The sequence below is a fragment of the Procambarus clarkii genome, chromosome 39 (assembly GCF_040958095.1).
Source record: "Procambarus clarkii isolate CNS0578487 chromosome 39, FALCON_Pclarkii_2.0, whole genome shotgun sequence".
Taxonomy (NCBI): domain Eukaryota; kingdom Metazoa; phylum Arthropoda; class Malacostraca; order Decapoda; family Cambaridae; genus Procambarus; species Procambarus clarkii.
In genome coordinates, this window is record NC_091188.1 from 2,057,046 (window position 1) to 2,078,573 (window position 21,528).

The 21,528-nt window shown below is 44.0% G+C and overlaps 1 protein-coding gene across 7 annotated transcripts in view; it reads left to right on the forward strand.

The window, feature by feature from the left end:
• The window catches only part of LOC123760348 (inositol polyphosphate-4-phosphatase type I A), a 171,157-nt gene that overhangs the window by 7,711 nt on the left and 141,918 nt on the right, over nucleotides 1-21,528 (forward strand). For 2 of the 7 annotated variants that reach the window (XM_069338282.1, XM_069338285.1), the window contains exon 1: nucleotides 13,547-14,289. The exons of 4 other annotated variants lie outside the window; for them this stretch is intronic. The gene's annotated coding sequence lies outside the window, so the exon portion shown is untranslated. Of the gene's footprint in view, nucleotides 1-13,546; nucleotides 14,290-21,528 lie in introns of those variants that run through there. One more of the 7 variants, XM_069338288.1, reaches the window with a different exon arrangement.

The window sequence follows — 21,528 nt, forward strand, 5'->3', positions numbered from 1 at the left end:
ACCAGTTGCGTTGCTTCTGGGAGTATGGGTTCGAGTCACTTCTGGGGTGTGAGTTTTCATTCGCATATAGTCCTGGGGACCATTCAGGCTTGTTCGCATTTGTGTTCCTCACGTGTGCCCCAAAGAATGAGGTGATTTGGTGAAATGCTATGCCCAAGATTACCATCCGAGTTGCCGTCGGGGAAGTGGCTCAAATAGCCTCGGCTATCACTTCCTTTTGACGGCCGTGATGGTCAAGCGGATTAAGGCGCCCTGTAGTTACCAGTTGCGTTGCTTCTGGGAGTATGGGTTCGAGTCACTTCTGGGGTGTGAGTTTTCATTCGCATATAGTCCTGGGGACCATTCAGGCTTGTTCGCATTTGTGTTCCTCACGTGTGCCCCAAAGAATGAGGTGATTTGGTGAAATGCTATGCCCAAGATTACCATCCGAGTTGCCGTCGGGGAAGTGGCTCAAATAGCCTCGGCTATCACTTCCTTTTGACGGCCGTGATGGTCAAGCGGATTAAGGCGCCCTGTAGTTACCAGTTGCGTTGCTTCTGGGAGTATGGGTTCGAGTCACTTCTGGGGTGTGAGTTTTCATTCGCATATAGTCCTGGGGACCATTCAGGCTTGTTCGCATTTGTGTTCCTCACGTGTGCCCCAAAGAATGAGGTGATTTGGTGAAATGCTATGCCCAAGATTACCATCCGAGTTGCCGTCGGGGAAGTGGCTCAAATAGCCTCGGCTATCACTTCCTTTTGACGGCCGTGATGGTCAAGCGGATTAAGGCGCCCTGTAGTTACCAGTTGCGTTGCTTCTGGGAGTATGGGTTCGAGTCACTTCTGGGGTGTGAGTTTTCATTCATATATATATATATATATATATATATATATATATATATATATATATATATATATATATATATATATATATATATATATATATATATATATTTGAACCTTCTCTTGTAAAATGGCCAATACTGGTGGAGTTTTTTTTTCTTTCCATCACCTCTCTCTTTAAATATGTACAATGGTTTGGATATTTGTATCGGCCTTGAGCCTTTCAATTATTCTTTTCCTTCTTTTTTATTTGGAAGTCATGTGTTTTATTGCTTACATTAGAATCTTTGTATTTAAGAGTTTGTCATTGGGTGTACTAGTGGCTTTACAAGAATGTAAATACCATGCAATATATCCTCACAAACTCAATGTACCTTCTTGTATATAAATAAATAAATAAATAGATAAATAAATTGAATGTTTGCTAGGACAGTGATGTACATTATTGTAATACAGTACGTACATTTTCCCAATTATTGTATTGTTGAAATTTAATTTATTAAAGCACCCCTCAGGCTTGTTATTTCTTTTGGAAGTATTACCTGTATTATTGTTTGATGTTATGAGAGTTTGTGGTCTATTTATGAAGCATTTGGTTACTGGATGAATGGCACCATGGGAATCCGAACACTTCGTCACATGGGTATCACACACTGGCACAAAGTTCACCAGTATTTGGTGGCTTGTTTCTTTGGCACCCGTGACTACTAAGGTTTTATATTAATAAGCATGATTGGATGGTGTTTGGCATTCAGTATGTCTGAAATTTTTGGTCGATTTGAGGATATTGTACAGTACTATATGTGGGTTTGGTGGCCGAATACTGCACTTCAAATCAACTGATTTTAGTGCTGGTATCAGGACACATTATATAACTGTATCCTAAATATAGCTCAAGGTGGCTACCTTTTTTATTCTATAATTTATTAACAGTACATTTGCCTGAAGCCCAAAAGCGAACTAGATCTAGTTAAATTAAATAAAAACAACTTAGATTTGATGAGGAAAGTAACCTTGAATTTTTCCTTAGACCCATTTGCCGAGTCATGGAAAAATGAACGTTATAAAGTTCATTCTTACAGGTTTGTAATAGAGAAAGAAATAGTACAGCAACTATTACTTGACATTGATTCAAGAGTTAATGTTTTTGGAATATGGTACGCTATTTTTCCCCATTTCTCTTTGGGCTGGTTCCTCTGCCCTGTGAAAGTCGGAAACTGGTAATGATGAATGATGATGAAACACTTGTTAACCTTGAAATAATAATGCTCTGAATTTACCTTAGGGCTGCCATCTTTAATGGCACCACCGGGAACAGAGAACTACTGGCTAGCCAATGATCCTCTGCATTGTTCATGAGGATATTTAACAGCTGGATTTTAAACTGATGTAATGTCTTGGCATTTACAGCTTTGGCAGGTAGGCGATTCCATAGGTGTATAACCCTATGGCAGAAAAGCATCTCCTATCTTCTTATGTTGTGACTTGTTGAGCTTGAAGCTGTTGCCTTTTGCATGCATTATATTTGAGCTTTTAAGCATGTATGGATGTTTCTCCAATTTGTTCAGTATTTTAAAGGTCTGGATGAGATCAGTCCTATCATATCTGGTTGGAATTGCTATTAGTCCTGTAGCCCTCGACCAATCCAGATACGAGAATTGACATAGTTCTTATATAATTCTTGTCAGAGTATTGAACTTTCTCCAAGACAGGTATGTGCTTCAAAGGGTGAGGTGGGTGCTTGGGTAATGTAGTCCAGATGGGGGTGTACCAGAAATTTGTTCAGTAACTTGTTCATACAGTACTTATAATTACTTAACATGAAAATTAAGAATGAAAAGTAAGTTGAGAATATATAATATGAGGAATATGAAATCCAAAATTATTAAAAATATATATTTATAATATAAAACAAAAACAAAATAACTAAAACTGAACTAATCACTCCATGTAACTGTCTTGTCATGGCAAGTAACAAAATAATATATTGATAAATAATTAAATAAATGTTTATTCAGGCAAGGTACATACAAGAGATTTTAAAAAAATTGATTGATTTATAGATAGAGCTAGTACATACAATGCCTAAAGCCACTATTACGCAAAGCGTTTCGGACAGGTGTCTCTCTGATGTTTATCAAGACATTATCTGTAGTATTGTGTACTGTATTGGTGCTGTAATTTCCTTTCAATTAGGTTGCTGTATCTATCTTGGCTTAAATTCTGCCCATCATACTCGCTTTTTTTTCAGGTACGGTACAGTACCTTGTCACTGGGTTTGTACCAGTAATCTGCGGAATTCCAGAGAATTAGTTCAGGCTCCTTGAACAATATTCTCCTCCTTCACCATCTTTAACTTTTTCTTTCATTGTCATTTAACCATGTCCTGAATTTGTATTCCTCTGCTTAATCTATAGCTCTCTCAGCTTTTTAAATTAGTTTTGTTACTTTTATCTAGCATGGTGCGAGATCTGGGGATACGTTTGTCGTTATATCCTTCCATGTGGTAAAACATTTGTTTTTCTCAAGGATTTCCCTTGATCAATCTTGGTTTTCCAAGATACCTTGTCTCTGGGTTAATTTACACCACCCTGCATTTATTTTTACAGTTATGCCGTTATGCCAAGGAATATCAAACAAAAATATGCAATTGGGTTTGTTCAGTCATTTTTGTTAAATTAGATGGCAACTGTAAAGATAAATTTACTGACAAGAGGAGGAAATATTAAATCAAATAGTTTATTGAAAACCATTTTTTTTTTAAATACATGCTTATCTATTTTACTTCAAGATAAACTTTACTTCTATTTTACTTGTTAATTAGATGTATTGACCTTATGAAATGTACCTTTTTCCCTTCCCTCTCTCCTGCCTTCCTTCACTTCCTTCCCTCCCTTCCCTCCGTTCCCTCCCCTCCCTTCCCTTCCCTTCCCTCCCCTCCCTTCCCTCCCTACCTCCCTCCCCTCCCTTCCCTCCCTACCTCCCTCCCTCCGTTCCCTCCCTCCCCTCCCTTCCCTCCCTCCCCTCCCTTCCCTCCCTCCCCTACCTTCCCTCCCTCTCTCCTGCCTTCCCCACAATCACCCTTAAACGGCCGCCCAGACTTAAGGGGAGTCTAATTTGTATGAAGTATATGCCTCCAGATTTGCCTTGCAGATGAGAATTCTGGGCAACTTTTTTAAAAACTTGGCCACTCCCTCTTGCAATTGAAGGGGTTAGGGTTATGTTCCTAGGGGAGTGAATGCCGGGAAACGGAGCGGCCGGCGGACTAAGGTAAAAGGGCATGGGTAAAGAGCGTGGGGAAATGGGAAAGTGGTCCCCGGGAAAGGGAAAAGGGAAGGGAATGTACGGGTACAAAGGGGAAGGGTGGTGAAAGGGAAAGTGGGGGGCTGAAAGAGAAAGGGTGCTTGTGGAGAAAGGGGCATCAATATATTTACTTTCTCAATGTTTAGTAATATGTTTATTGTTTGTGATGTGTTTATATATGTATTAACACCATGTACTGAACGGGGTGAGAATAGCTTGAGCTACCTCATCCCTTTGTGTGTATTTTACCTCAATAAACTTATTTCAATTTTCAATTTCAATGTATTTACTTTTGATTTAACCGTAATTTGATTGATTTTCCGACGGTTACCCTTGGAGACAATGGGAAGGGGGACGTTAAACCAGGCGGAAAAGGTCGAAGCACAATTGGGCGCCAAACACTGTAAAAAGCTTCAAGGCAAATTAAGAATTTGGTATTAGTAGGATCGCTGGAAAACAGTAATGAGGGTCAGTTAGGTTAATGGGGACCCCACGTGTAATTACCCCACGTGTAATTACCTAGGTGTTGAAGAGGTCTTGAAGTAGAGGGGGTAGAAATAGCCTAAGCTATTCTATCCCTTTGAGATGTATTTCTTGCTTATCTCAATAAACATACTTAAACTTGTTACCCACGTGAAGTTGAAGTAGCCGAAGTGATCAAAGTTGATGGTGGAGGAAGATGAGCTCCAAACCTCGGCGTCTTGATCAATAAAGAGGCTGATTAATATCATTAATCGGTACCAAGAAACAAAGCCATTTTTTATAAAGAATGAATCACTCTTGTATGATAATAGCCTCGAGCTGATTAGGCCTCGATTTTTTCGTAAGGGAGTGACTTGGGTGTACGAGTACTAGTCGGAGACCGGGCCGGGGGGGCTGTTGATCCCCGGGAGCTACACAAGGTAGGCCCAAGTCATGGGTGTTGACTGCTTGTTGATAGCAGAGCAGCTGCGCCATACTTTACCAATAGATTGAAGCAGTTTAATAATAGATTTGACCTGTGTATATGTCCCTCACAATCAGGGATCCGGGATTGGGATTCCCGGGCGGGACAGAAATGCTTGGGCACGTTTCCTTTCACCTAATGCTTCTATTCACCTAGCAGTGCTGATGCGAGCCACGTCCCGGTGAAGGTTAAACAGGACGGTTCAGAACTGATAAAACTATACGAGGCAAGTTTTGACGTAGACAATGTGGAGCGAACAAATCCACAAGGGCCGTGACACGGATTCGAACCTGCGTCCGAGATCACGCAATTGTGATTTGTGTGTGTAATGTGGAGCGCTCCGAAAATGTGTGCCTTAAACCATTAGGGTTTAAGTGATACGGTTGTTACGACAGCAGTAGTGACAGCGTGTCACAGGTACACTATATGGAGGGTAAGAGTGCCACGCTATATGACACTATAAGGAAGGTAAAGAGTGCCACGCTATATAATATATATATATATATATATATATATATATATATATATATATATATATATATATATATATATATATATATGACTGGTACGTTGTTGACCAGACCACACACTAGAAGTTGAAGAGATGACGACGTATCGGTCCGTCCTGGACCATTCTCAAGTCGATTGTGCGACTGGTTGTACACTGGTACGTTACTGGAAGTCATGATGTTACGGCAGTTACCACTCAGGCCTGGGGCCAGATTCACGAAGCAGTCACGCAAGCACTTACGAACCTGTACATCTTTTCTCAATCTTTACCGGCTGTGTTTACAATTATTAAAACAGTTAATGAGCTTTGAAGTACCAGGAGGCTGTTTATAACAATAACAACAGTTGATTGGCAAGTTTTCATGCTTGTAAACTGTTTAATAAACGCAACCAAAGCCGTCAAAGATTGAGGAAAGATGTGCACGTTCGTAAGTACTTGCGTAACTGCTTCGTGAATCTGGCCCCCTGGTCGCAGACTGGGCCGCGGGGACCTCAGGAACCACCGCAAAGTAACCGCAAGGTAAGGAGGCAACGGTCACTGCCCCCTACCTTGAGGTTACCTTGAGGTGCTTCCCTACACTAGGCTTCAAGCCTAAATACTACCTACCTTTACCTACCTACATACCTACTTTACCTACCTACACTTAAAGTAACGATTCAGCGTGTAAGTGTAGGGTAAGTGTAAGTGTAACTTAACATTAAGTAGGGTGCCACAACCGTTTAAAACCCCAAGTAGAGTGCCTCGGGATGTAACGAGTATATAAAGCCACAACAATTATAATATAAATCGTGTGCAAATAACAGCTACACAACCAGTGGAGTGCAAGAACGGGCTCGTGAAATAACGCTACAGCAATATGCAAGGCATTAAGTAGCCCCCAAGAAGGTATTAAGGACTAGATTACTTGGAGAACAAGAGTGTGTGTGTGTGTGTGTGTGTGTGTGGGGGGGGGGGGGGGTCGCCCGCTGGTACTGGCTTGGCTGAGGGCGAACGTGATCGCAATATAGTAGATGGAATCTTGGTTTGTCCTCCTATTACCTTTGCCTTGAGTTCTTAGGCGGCGCACAAGCTCTATCGTGCCCTTGTAGTACCCTCCATCTTCTTCCCCGAGGCTGTGTGTCCTCTACATAGGGCGGGTCAGGCAAGGGGACATTGTCAGAATGTTTCTGTTGCAGGAGAAACATTCTTTTTTTCCCCCGCCATGCCTCTGTCTCCTGTGGTACTGGAGCCAGATTCACGAAAGCAGTTACGCAAGCACTTACGAACGTATACATCTTTCCTCAATCTTTGACGGCTTTGGTTACATTTATTAAACAGTTTACAAGCATGAAAACTAACCAATCAACTGTTGTTATTGTTATAAAAAGCCTCCTGGTGCTTCGGAGCTCATTAACTGTTTAGTAATTGTAAACAAAGCCGCCAAAGATTGAGAAAAGATGTACAGGTTCGTAAGTGCTTGCGTAACTGCTTTTGTGAATCTGGCCCCTGGTTCTTATGTCCATCTTGTGTGTGTTTAATTCTAGTCAGGATTTGTGGTGTTTTATTTTGTTTTATTAAAGAAACTTTTTTTCCCGAATATTTGCATTTTCTCGTCTGAGGTTTCTAGTAATCGTGTCGAGGCCCCGTAAAAGTTTTGAAATCTATAATTAGTTCCTGAAAACTTAGTTTGAATTGCCAGAGTATTTGGTTGGTAGGCTGTTGTTTAAGATTCGCTACCTGGAACAAAAAGTTCCAAGTAGCACGGGCTATGGTGAGCCCGTAGTGACGGTTGGTAGGCGGTTCACCTAGTTCCGTTAAGTTGTATTCTTTTTTTGGTCCATGCCGGAAAAGTCTTAGTATAATTAGAGCAAAATCCACATTGTATGCACGTGTATATTCACACACACATAAGTATACATACATGTGCGGAAAAATCAGTGAATTAGGAAAGCAGCACATTTTCCAATTCACTTTGGTTTCCCACTCATGTATGATCAGTGTTCCGTGATCGTTGTTGTATATAGATGTATACCAGTCACGTGGGCACTAGGAGACTTGAACCACCGACCCCACGAGTAAATGAACCCCAGATCATGTCCTCTCAACACATTTGGGTAAGGCCATGCCTAAAACATCTGGCTTTCCAATTTTGGACAGACACACACACTCTTACAGTAGGCAGACACACACACACACACTCATCTGTTGATTGGCGGGACCAAAGAGCCAGAGCTCAACCTCCCGCAAGCACAACTAGGCGAGTAACTAGGTGAACACACACACATTTTTGGCATAACTGTCTTAAATTTTGTTTTAAGTTTCTTAAATTTCTGGAATAATACACATTTTCTATCAGGTGAGTGACACACACACACTCACACACACACACACACACTCACACACTCACACACTCACACACTCACACACTCACACACTCACACTCTTCCTGGCGGCTTGGAGTCTACACCATGGGGTCTCATTGGCTTCTCTCGCCTTCCTTAAAACCGGTTTCCGTACCGTATGTGACGAAGCACAATAATAGCGGCTCTCGGGGATCCGTCTTATTGTTATCTACTTGCCGTCTATCGTTATTTTGGCAAACACCTGTCCTTAATTACCCTTCCAAGTGAGTGTTGTCTCTGCTTGCAGGTTTTCTATCTCCTCATCCCTTTGGTCTACCCTTCACAATCTCACATTCTCGTCATGTCTTGGGTCATCCATATGTACATAGAATATATGAATTTCTGAAAATTCTAAGGAAATATACCTCCTGGCCGGGTCCTCACTGTCTTTACCTTTTTATACTCCTCCTCCCCTCTCTAGCTAATCTTATTTGCATCTTACATTTCCTACCCCCTTTCCCCCCTTTTTTTTGTTTGTCTTCCTACTGGTTTAGTTACCATTTTGTTGTTAAATATTCGCTACTTGGAACAGTTTTAAGTAGCACGGGCTATGGCGAGCCCGTAGGTTTAGTTACCAGTGACTAAGCTTCCCCCCTTATGTAGTTAGTGGTTCGCTGCTTCTCCGTGCCACGTTTTCTCTTAAATTGAAACCTTTGTTGTTGTTAAATATTCGCTGCTTGGAACAAAAAGTTCCAAGTAGCACGGGCTATGGTGAGCCCGTAGTGGACAGTCACAGGAGCGAGGGCTGTAACTGTCGAATTGGAAACCGTATAACTCTCGAAGATTTCTCGTAAAATTCATTGCCGTGATATTTGACAGCATTCGAGAGGTCTCCCCGCCAAACACACACCAAAACTACGACGTTGGTACAACGTTCGAACAAGTTTTAACACCTCCTAACCAGTTATAACAACCAATATAGCAAGTTGTAACAACGTTCTAATACGTCATAAACACGTTAAGCCAAGATGTAACAACTTTATTACAAGTTGTAACAAGCGGAAAATAGAGACAGTTTCGGTTTGTGTTTCCAGGGTCCCTCGTGTGTTGAACTCCACCTTCCCTTGTGTTCCACCCAACCACTTGGGCTGGACGGTAGAGCGACGGTCTCGCTTCACGCAGGTCGGCGTTCAATCCCCCGAACGTCCAAGTAGTTGAGCACCATTCCTTCCCCCCCGTCCCATCCCAAATCCTTATCCTGACCCCTTCCCAGTGCTATATAGTCGTAATCACTTAGCGCTTTTCCCTGATAATTCATTCAATTCCCTTTTGTTCTTTGTCACTTTATTCTTGTTATACATAGACTTGATTGGTGGACTAGATTACAATTGAACACTTGCAAGACTGGTACAAGCTGTAAGGTTTGTACTGAGGCGCTTCAAAGTCAGTATGGTCATAAACTTGACTCACTGGATTTGACCAAAAACTTTAAAAAAAGAGGTCACTAGGACATACCAAACTTAATATTACTACTGGCAACTTGACAACTTGAGTCACTGAGGTTGTCAAAAGTCACTACTCACTTGACACAATAATATGATACACTCCCCCCCCCCCCATCATCCCAAGTTATCACAATTCTTACCTTGCCGTCACGTAATAAGTATAAGATAATAATCTTATACTTAACTCTTGACACTGCTACCCACCGCTCCAGTGCCAGGTAAGTCCACTGAGGGCTCACCATAGCCCGTGCTACTTGCCCCGCTCCTGTGCCAGGTAAGTTACGGGCTCACCATATCCCGGGCTACTTGTCCCGCTCCTGTGCCAGGTAAGTTACGCGCTCACCATATCCCGTGCTACTTGGAACTTGTTCCGAATAGCTGACTCTATAACAACGACGACACTACTAGTTTGAGCGCGCGCGCACAACCGCCTCAGACAATCTTCCTAGGCCGAATGACCCAGCAGGCGGGCACAGGCTAACACTTTAACTCGTCCTTCTCAATAGAACGTCGTATTTTGACGTATATATACTCTTCCTAAGGCCGAAAATCGTCGTACTAGAAAACGATAGCGGCTCGTGGAATTGACATAACTCTGGTAGGTTATAGGATAACGGACACTTTAGTACGACGGTATCATGACGTTTGGGAACCTTAGGAGGACGGGCTGAACACACAAGTACCAACTTTAACATAAATCGATATGATATCTCCCTCTCACGTTACTCTTAATTACACAATAAACAGAAATTGATGTAGAAATAGATATCCAGAAAGAGACACGCTCTCATCTGGTGACCTATGACAATGACGGTTAAGGAGTTATTGAAAGACAATTACCAAGATTAAGGGTTGGTTACCCTGACGTGAACTGTCCACAGACACAGGCTTACCACCTGCCGGCTCCACACATACATACACACCACTCATTAACAAGGCAGTTTGGGTAGTTTCATCCTCACACCAAACAAATAAATATAAACATCAGTATTTTTATGCTCGAAATTTACATGGCTTGCATATAATATCAACAAGGACTATATACGTATACCCCAGTGGTATACTTGGGTATACTTGTATATTGGTATACACTGGGTCATAACACTTGCATATTCGTCACTCTTGTTCGATGGTTTTATACTGAATAGATTTACTGAACATTTTTTTTCCCACTTACGGGCTATTCATGCCCATGCCACCTCTTGGGTGGCTTATTCTTTATCACTCAATTAATCGATTGAACAAATCCACAAGAGCCGTGACGAGGGTTCGAACCTACTTCGAATCTATAGACGCTAAGGTAGCGTCTGGGATCCTCTCGGACGCAGGTTCGAATCCTCATCACGGCCCCTTGTGGATTTGTTCATTTGATGCATCATGCTATTGTGATTTTTGTGTGTAATCAATCGATTGTTTTGGTGTTTGTGGTCTCAATTACCACAATTCTACAGCAGTATGAGCCAAAATGACCGACTGGCTGACTGAAGTAATTCAACAGGAGATTAATCTCGTGTTCCCTTGTTCATTGTTCTCTTCTTGTCTCGCTTTCCCTTATCTGGGTCCGTCTAATTACCAAAAACTACCACATACTACACACGCTTCAGAAAACTTCCTGGCAATACGTTAGTAATGAATAAATATGATATATTAAGTTAGGCTGACCTAACCTAACCTATCCTATCCTAACCTAACCTAACCTAACCGAAGCTTGGATCGTCGACTTGATTTGGCGTCACCAGCTGTTTATTTTCGTCTAATTTCTTTATAAAAAGATACTTTTTCAGATTAAAATTATGTTTTTTCGTGTTGTACATTCAGCACCAACATTATAATGAGTAAATATATCATATTTATTCATTACTAACGTATTGCCAGGAAGTTTTCTGAAGCGTGTGTAGTATGTGGTAGTTTTTGGTAATTAGACGGACCGCCTTATCTTGCTTTGTTTATATTCCGGACGCTTCCTGGAGTCAGATTCACAAAGCAGTTACGCAAGTACTTACGAACGTGTACATCTTTCCTCGATCTTTGACGGCTTTGTTTACATTTTTTAAATAGTTTATAAGCATGGAAACTTGCCAATCAACTGTTGTTATTGTTATAAACAGCCTCCTGGTGCTTCGGAGCTCATTAACTGTTTAATAATTGTAAACAAAGCCGCCAAAGATGAAGAAAAGATGTACAGGTTCGTAAGTGCTTGCGTAACTGCTTCGTGAATCTGGCTCCAGGTCTTCACAGTACCTTTTTTACACAGGGGAAGGGAAGGATATTATCAGGGGGGAAAAGCACCAAGCCATTACGACTATATAGCGCTTGGATAGGGGTGAGGATAAGGATTTGGGGTGGGACGGGAGGGGAAAGGAATGGTGCCCAACCACTTGGACGGTCTGGGGATTGAACGCAGACCTGCATGAAGTGGTGGTGGTGGTGCAACCCGTTCTCGCAAATTTAATAAGTCAATATTGACTTATTAAATATGTGCATAGGTGACATACTTAACATAATAGATACCCTTAAAAAGATTCATAGAAAACACCGACCTTACCTAACCTTGTTAGTATCTTAAGATAAGCATCTTATAGCTTCGTAATTACAATTATTACCTAACCTATAATAGGTATAGGTTAAGTAATAATTGTAATTACGAAGCAATAAGATGCTTATCTTAAGATACTAACAAGGTTAGGTAAGGTCGGTGTTTTCTATGAATCTTTTTAAGGGTATCTATTATGTTTAGTATATCACCTATGCACGTAGTTAATAAGTCAATATTGACTTTACGAATTTGCGAGAACGGGTTGGGTGGTGGTGGTGTTTGCTGTTCGAACTGTTGTGATGATGCCAGGTTGAGAAGTATTGAAAACTGGGTCTTAGTTCAGTATATCATTGTTTATGTTGGTGAGAATAAGCCATTGGGAATGCACATTTTGTCGGCGAGAATAAGCCAAGTCTTAATAAGAATAGTTGTAACGTAATATTTCTTGTCGGGTTGGAGACGTTTGGGCTTTTCTTGTCACACTACGGTGGGTTGAGCAGTTTCTGACCGTACGCTGAATAGCGTCTTTTATACAGTGCATTAAAGAACTGGAATTTCGCATATACACTGAACTTAAAACCCCTAAGTTATGCAGACGATGAGTCACAATAACGTGGCTGAAGTATGTTGACCAGACCACATACTAGAAGGTGAAGGGACGACGACGACGTTTCGGTCCGTCCTGGACCATTCTCAAGTCGATTGTCAGGTCGACTTGAGAATGGTCCAGGACGGACCGAAACGCCGTCGTCCCTTCACCTTCTAGTGTGTGGTCTGGGGCCAGATTCACGAAGCACTTACGCAAGCACTTACGAACCTGTCCATCTTTTCTCAATCTTTGGCGGCTTTATTTACTATTATTAAACAGTTAATGAGTTCCTAAGCACCAGGAGGCTGTTTATAACAATAACAACAGTTGATTGGCAAGTTTTCATGCTTGTAAACTGTTTAATAAATGTAACCAAAGCCGCCAAAGATTGAGGAAAGATGTGCACGTTCGTAAGTACTTGCGTAAGTGCTTTCGTGAATCTGGCTCCTGGTATTCATTTTTTTTAGGGAGTAAAGGGATGCTTTAGTAACGCATCACCTACGTCGATTTAAAGATGCATTTAACCGTATAGTTTGTCCAGGGCATGATTGAGTAACGTTAAATCAACGGAAGTGGTAAATAACGTTATTAGCCCAGAATTGATCCAGGGGGAGAGGTAGGGAGGATCACGTGTGAAGGATATCCGTCAGTGACTCGAGATAACCAAGATAACCTGACTCTGCTCCTCTTGACCCCTCACTCCTGTGCACACACCCTCTGGCATCCTGTCACGTGCACGCAAATTGCCGGACCTGCAGTGTTTTCGTAACTTAATATTTTATTTATTTTTATTTGATCTTGTACATAATCAGTTGAGTGACGAATATATATGAGAGAGTGAGAGAGAGAGGGAGGGAAGAGGGAGAGGGAGGGGAGAGAGAGGGAGAGAGGGAGGGAAGAGGGAGAGTGAGAGGGGAGAGCGAGAGGGGAGGGCGGCCAGGGAGTGTGGGGGGAGAGGGGAGTTGAGTGACGCAGGCCCAGCTGTTGGAGCGTAGGTTGGGGTCTGAGGGATCAGTCAGTGGTGCCTAGAGGCGGCTGGGGCTCGCGCGCACACCCCTAGCTGCTGCTGCCGCCGCCGCTGTCGCCGCCGCTGCCGTCAGCTGCAGCCAACGAACGCTGTTGACCCTCTTACACTCACGCTGTATCGTCAGCCTGGCCGTGCCCCCCTCACCAGTGCTGACACCCCCCCAGACCCTCTACACCCCCCACAACACACACGTGCACCATTCACACAAACACTCTGGGTGTTGTGACGCAGCACTCACAATCACCTCGATTGGTTTCGAAGATTGTGAGAAGGGGATTTCCCCCCCACGCATTGTTTACATCGTGGCGATAGTGCAGGCTTCACTCCCGCATTCTTTAATCTGACGCAGCACAACGGTGGATATTTTCCTGTTACAACAGTGCCGGAGACGGCGGCCACTACCCACCATCCCTATTGTGAAAAATTGATGATTTGGTGGCCCGTGTGAAGTGTTTGTGTGTGTGTGCTGCTCCTGCGGGGGCCCAGACTGGAGGCCACCCACGCTAGTTTCTGATTGATGAAGTGGCGAGTGAGTGGTGCTCAAGGCGTGGAGTGGAGGTCGACTACCGAGCCTGGCTACCTATCCCGAGCCTGGCTACCTATCCCGAGCCTGGCTACCTATCCCCCTCCTTCAGTACATGCAGATTGCTTGAACCCCTCGCGTCGCGGGGGGACATTTGCATATATATATATATCGCAGTTTTACCTGGCAACGGTGATTGATTCATAGGTACGTGTCCCCGCTGCCTGTTTTTTTTACAGTGTTCTCTACGTTATAATCATTATCTGTTCAAACCAATATTTTTATACTGTGTTGCGAGGGTCCGCCTCTCAGACCCGCTCTATTTTAGCGCTCTGCGGCAAATATCTTAAAAGTATTTTGTTTTTCATTCATTTAGAACTGAAATGATTGCAATGTCCTTTTGGTTCTTTGGGGGGTCAGCACATGGTATATTATTTGTTGTTTTTGGGTTATATTTGTTATAGCCTTTATGGACATATTGGAGGGGGGGTTAGTTTGTACCTTCCCCCGCTCCCCCCCCCCCTTCCTTGGGTTCGTACAGGAAGACACATCACTTTCATTCATTTTGGTTTCTCGTGTGCGTGTGTACTCGCCTATTTGTGCCTGTAGGATCGAGCGTTGACTCTTAGATTCATCACAGTCGGATATCTCTCTCTCTCTCTCTCTCTCTCTCTCTCTCTCTCTCTCTCTCTCTCTCTCTCTCTCTCTCTCTCTCTCTCTCTCTCTCTCTCTCTCTCTCTCACACACACACACACACACACACACACAAGGTATGCCACTAGACTAGTCCCAGAACTAAGAGGCATGAGTTACGAGGAAAGGCTGCGGGAAATGCATCTTACGACACTGGAAGACAGAAGAGTAAGGGGAGACATGATCACAACCTACAAAATCCTCAGAGGAATCGACCGGGTAAACAAGGATAAACTATTCAACACTGGTGGGACGCGAACAAGGGGACACAGGTGGAAACTGAGTACCCACATGAGCCACAGAGACGTTAGAAGGAACTTTTTCAGTGTCAGAGTAGTTAACGGATGGAATGCATTAGGCAGTGATGTGGTGGAGGCTGACTTCATACACAGTTTTAAATGTAGATATGATAGAGCCCAGTAGGCTCAGGAATCTGTACACCAGTTGATTGACAGTTGAGAGGCGGGACCAAAGAGCCAAAGCTCAACCCCCGCAATCGCAAATAGGTGAGTACAAATAGGTGAGTACACACACACACACACACACACACACACACACACACACACACACACACACACACACACACACACACACACACACCAAGAGGTGTGTGTGTGTGTGTTGTGGGGGAGGGAGAGTGGGCGTACAACTGCGCACGTGGCATGTCTGCTTATCAGTTTATTGCAGGACCACGCGCGTGCGCACACGCGAACAGTTCATGCACAAATGTAATCTGTACACGAATGTAAGAACTCTTGTACATATGAATAAAATCAATAAAATACAAATGAGAATCGTATTAATAATCGTATTAAAATTGTATTAATACAATTGTATTAATAAAACTAATTGTGCGAATAAAATACGTTTGGTATTGAAATAGAAAACTGCAGTTTACCTATTGCAAGAAATATTTGTTTAATTTTGACAAAAAATTAAGAATACTCAACGAGGACATTAGTTTTATGTTGAATTTTTTTGTGATATAAAGTCCATTCTTGACATCAATGCGGCATATAGGAATCTTGGAGACCAATCATAGAAGCCAACGCTTCTATGAAGCCAACGGAAGCGTTGTCTTCCGTGTGGAAGCCAACGCTGACCCCACTTGCTTCGTGTATCATCTTGGATTCAACTTTGTATTTGTACCTATTATGTACCTATTTCTTTACACTCTTGGCTTTATCAATTGTGACAAGTCTGTGCCTTAAGCCATGCGATGATTTATATATATCGTTAAATTTAAATTTTTCACTCGATTACCTTCAAATGTTTCGCCTCTCAAACTTTAAGGAATCTTTTTTTTTATAGTTTGAATGAGAATAATGTTGGTTGATACGCGGATGATGAGTCACAATAACGGGGGCTGAAGATATGATGATCAAACACCACACACTGTAGAAGGTGATGAGACGACGATGATTCGGTCCGTCTTGGATCAAGTTGATTGTGATGGGAGCGAAGGAGGAGGCTCCAGTCGCGTTGGTTAATACGGGTAGATTAAAGATTATATCTTTACTTATCTATCTGTACTTGATAGTACAGTTGATTGTTATTGAGGATTTGAGTCGATCCTCACCGGAAGTCGATTGATGTTCCAACAATACGGGTAGAAAGCAGTGTGTGTGTGTGTGTGGTGTGGTGTGTGTGTGTGTGTGTGTGTGTGTGTGGTGTGTGTGTGTGTGGTGTGTGTGTGGTGTGTGTGTGTGTGTGTGGTGTGGTGTGTGTGTGTGGTGTGTGTGGTGTGTGTGTGTGGTGTGTGTGTGTGTGTGTGGTGTGTGTGGTGTGTGTGTGTGGTGTGTGTGTGTGGTGTGTGTGTGTGTGTGTGTGTGTGTGTGTGTGTGTGTGTGTGTGTGTGTGTGTGGTGTGTGTGTGTGTGTGTGCATTTGAGGACGACGTCTTGGCTTAAAGCCATTCACAAATTCAGAGCTTGTACTCCTACTCCAAGCATGCAAATCACAATTGCATGCTTCCACCCAACACACGCAATGATACGCAGATTTGCAACTCAAATTAGTTGACGCAACAAGCAGTTAGCAACACTCTTTTCCCCCGTAGTGCGGTTAATATAGATGCTGGCGACGAGACCACACACTAGAAGGTGAAGGGACGACGACGTTTCGGTCCGTCCTGGACCATTCTCAAGTCGTTTGTCGACTTGAGAATGGTCCAGGACGGACCGAAACGTCGTCGTCCCTTCACCTTCTAGTGTGTGGTCTGGTCAACATACTTTAGCCACGTTATTGTGACTCATCGCCTGCTTGTAGATGGTGGCCCCTGTCCTCTCACTTAACACGTCGTATTAGTTACGGAATCGACCCGTCTGTATCACTGACGTTGTCTACGCATTGCTCTTTGCGATCCGTTCTCGTGCTATGCTTGCCTATCCCCCAGCCGACCCTAGCCTGGCCTCGAGCCGGGCTTGGGGAGTAGAAGAACTTCCAGAACACCATCAACCAGGTATCAAGCAGGTATCAACCCCTTCAAGCAGGTACCGCGGTGACACTAAAGCCCCAAAATCATCTCAAGATAACATGGATTTCGAGCGGGAAGATCGTGCCTCTCACAGCTACTTGATCACTACAACAAAGTCACTGAGGCATTAGAAGAAAAACAGAATGCTGATGTGATATACACGGACTTCGCACAGGCTTTCGATAAATGTGACCATGGAGTGATAGCACTCAAAATGAAATCAATGGGAATAACCGGTAAAGTAGGACTTTAGGTTCGAATCTTCGTCACGGCTCTTGTGGATTTGTAAACACACTGTTTGATGATGGAGGCGGGTCCCATAAGCCTCTCACAGGTGCTGGTCTTGTGTGTACACACGTGGCGTCTTGACAGAGGCAGGTGTTTGACGGGCGTGATTATCTAAAAAGAGAGGTGGGTGGGGGGCGGTGCAAATTATTGATCGCTCGCACCTGCTGGACTCGTGGTGTTGTGGTGAGAGAAGTCCTGCACGCTGGGAACTCGTTAGCGCGGTGTTGGTGGTGTACGGGGGTGAGTCTACCTCCCATCTACCTCTCTGGTACACGTCCCTGGTGTTGGTGGTGTACGGGGGTGAGTCTACCTCCCATCTACCCCTCTGGTACACGTCCCTGGTGTTGGTGGTGTACGGGGGTGAGTCTACCTCCCATCTACCCCCTCTGGTACACGTCCCTGGTGTTTGTGCTGTACGGGGGTGAGTCTACCTCCCATCTACCCCCTCTGGTACACGTCCCTGGTGTTGGTGGTGTACGGGGGTGAGTCTACCTCCCATCTACCCCGTCGTACTCGCCCAACGTTGTAAATTATATATTAAATAATTGGGATTCAGCACGGAACTGGCTTTGTAATTTCGTAAATTCCTCCCCCCTTGGTCCATGACCTTTCTTGGATGATGGCTTGCTCCGCCGTCCCCACAAGGCACTGGTCGAGGCTCGTGATGATCCTGTTCTGGTCAGAGAATAGGGCGCGTGCTAAGAGGGAAGGGGAAAGCGCCAAGCCGACTATATAGCACTGGGAAGGGGTGAGGATAAGGATTTGGGATGGGACGGGGGGAAAGGAATGGTTCCATTCTCTATGGAGTGTCCCCTGCTGGCTAATAGGCCAGAGGTGTGTGTGTGTGTGTGTGTGTGTGTGTGTGTGTGTGTGTGTGTGTGTGTGTGTGTGTGTGAAGTTGATTACAGTGTTTTATTGATGCTATGTTTTGATGTGGCTGCTGATTACATTGTTGTCATGTCGCAGGAGGAATTGGTATCAAAGTCAATTAACACTGAATACCGTGTTTTCCGTGCATGTGTGTGTGTGTGGTCTCTATATTGTATGAGGAATACGTTTTGGAGGTTCACTTAAAAATCTGGATTGTAATTACACACATAAATTACAATAACGTGATGCATCAAATGAACAAATCCACAAGGGCCGTGACGAAGATTCGAACCTGCGTCCGAGAGCATCCCAGACGCTGCCTTAATCGACTGAGCTACGACATGGTAAAAGAGTTGAAACCGAAGTTCTACTGAACTTACTGGATCCGGTTTCAACTCTTTTTACCATGTCGTAGCTCAGTCGATTAAGGCAGCGTCTGGGATGCTCTTGGACAGAAGTTTGAATCCTCGTCACGGCCCTTGTGGATTTGTTCTCTTGGATTGTAATGTTTGAGTTCTAGCGTTAAGGGATATTGTGGTGGTGTGGTGTTGGACTCTGACCTGCAGTTGCTGAGTGAATAGTGGCTGGTCACTGCTCCCTGGCCGCCGCTGACAAGGTCGCCAAGTTCCTACTAAGGTTGACAGAGCTTGTTGTTGTTTAAGATTCAGCTACTGGGAACAAAAAGTTGCAAGTAGCACGGGTTATGGTGAGCCCGCAGTGGACTTACCTGGTGCAGGAGCGGGGCTGTAACTTGGTTGACAGACCGACCGCCTCCCATCTTCTAATTTAAATTTTTTTTTTAAATTTTGCCCCGAGGGGCGAGTTTATTGGGCAGCGCCACTCATCTTGTGAGTGGACACACCGCCATAGTGACAGTATTGGGCAGCGCCACTCATCCTGTGAGTGGACACACCGCCATAGTGACAGTATTGGGCAGCGCCACTCATCCTGTGAGTGGACACACCGCCATAGTGACAGTATTGGGCAGCGCCACTCATCTTGTGAGTGGACACACCGCCATAGTGACAGTATTGGGCAGCGCCACTCATCTTGTGAGTGGACACACCGCCATAGTGACAGTATTGGGCAGCGCCACTCATCTTGTGAGTGGACACACCGCCATAGTGACAGTATTGGGCAGCGCCACTCATCTTGTGAGTGGACACACCGCCATAGTGACAGTATTGGGCAGCGCCACTCATCTTGTGAGTGGACACACCGCCATAGTGACAGTATTGGGCAGCGCCACTCATCCTGTGAGTGGACACACCGCCATAGTGACAGTATTGGGCAGCGCCACTCATCTTGTGAGTGGACACACCGCCATAGCAGCATGTACAACACTCCCCAATAGGAAGAAAACTCCGGCCTTTCTTGTAATGTTGGCATTCAATCTCGGATGGTCGAAGTGGTTGGGCATCGTTCTTTTCCTTCGTCTTCGTTTCCCAGCTCCTCGTACATTAAAATATTGATCGTAACCATGATATATGTGCTTCAGCCTAGAGGGGGCCTGACAGCTGAATGGACAGCGCTTCGGATTCGTAGCCCTGAGGTTCCGGGTTCGATCCCCGGTGGAGGGGACAGAGTGGGGTAGTGTGTCTTTCACTCTGATGCCCCTGTTACCTAGCAGTAAGTAGGTACCTGGGTGTTAGTCAGCTGTCACGGGCTGCTTCCTGGGGGTGGAGGCCTGGTCGAGGACCGGGCCGCGGGGACGCTAAGCCCCGAAATCATCTCAAGATAACCTACAGTTTAGACCTATTGTCTTGTGTATGACCCTCTGTCCTGTGTGACAGTGAATACCAGCATTATCCTCAATTTAATAAGACTTAATTGAAATCCTCAGATTAGGCAAAATTGTAATGAAATGTCAATAAAGATGTTTGTAGCAATAATCCTTGTTCTCGTATCCCTTCCAACTGCTATCTAGTCATACTGGCTATTTACCCGTGGTATCTGGTTTCGCCTCGTGTCACAACCTGAGACCAGATTCACGAAGAAGTTAATCAAGCACTTACGAACTTGTCCATCTTTTCTCGATCTTTGGCGACTTTGTTTACAATTAGTAAACAGTTAATGAGCTCCGAAGCACCAGAAGGCTGTTTATAACAATAACAACAGTTGATTGGCAAGTTTTCATGCTTATAAACTGTTGAAATAAATGTAACCAAAGCCGTCAAAGATTGAGGAAAGATGTACACGTTCGTAAGTACCTGCGTAACTGCTTCGTGAATCTGCCCACCCCCCCTGGTCTGCACCCTGATTCACTTGTTTGTTGTAGGTTATAGTTGTAGGGTTAGCTGTTGTTGCAAGGCCGCCCATTTATGCAATTACAATTTCGATCATATTATACAGTTGCATGAATACATTGATCAGTTCGTAGGAAAATGCGAGATGGTTTTACATGACCCTTTCGGTCATTATTGCGGATAAGGTATTGGTCGATTAGGGTGCAGTCGATTATATAATGATATAATTCACACCACAATGTACCTGGTACAATAGGTACCTGGGTGTTAGTCAGCTGTCACGGGCTGCTTCCTGGGGGTGGAAGCCTGGTCGAGGACCGGGCCGCGGGGACACTAAAAAAAAGCCCCGAAATCATCTCAAGATAACCTCAAGATAACCACTAAGAATTATATAGCGGTGACACGTCCCTCCCTCTAGTACCCTGACCTTGATGTTCCTGGACGTTCTCGGGGGTAATGTTGTGTTGCAAGTTAGGAATTGTGCAACCCGCTCTGGCACAAGACAGTACATATATGACTAGCTTATAGTCACTATTTGGCTGATTAATAAGTACATATGTGGTATATGCCAAGTTATATTTTTGTTTTTAAGGTATAAACTCTTGCTATAGATTTGCTAAACACCAGTTTTAATATTAGGAATTTTTTTTTTTTTTTTTTAGTTTTAACAGTAGAGATGATTGTGATAGGTGGTGGTGGGGGGGGGGGGGGGGGTGAGAGCGAAGGAGAGCACTATGTTTGGCCTGACGTGAGTGAAGTGAGAGAGACGGGAGCACTCTAGCCGAGGTCCTCTCCACTCCTCTCACTTGAAGTGTTTGTTCTATCTCAAGTAGTTGTGCCTCGCCCTCCGGGGGGGGGGGGAGGAATTTAACGC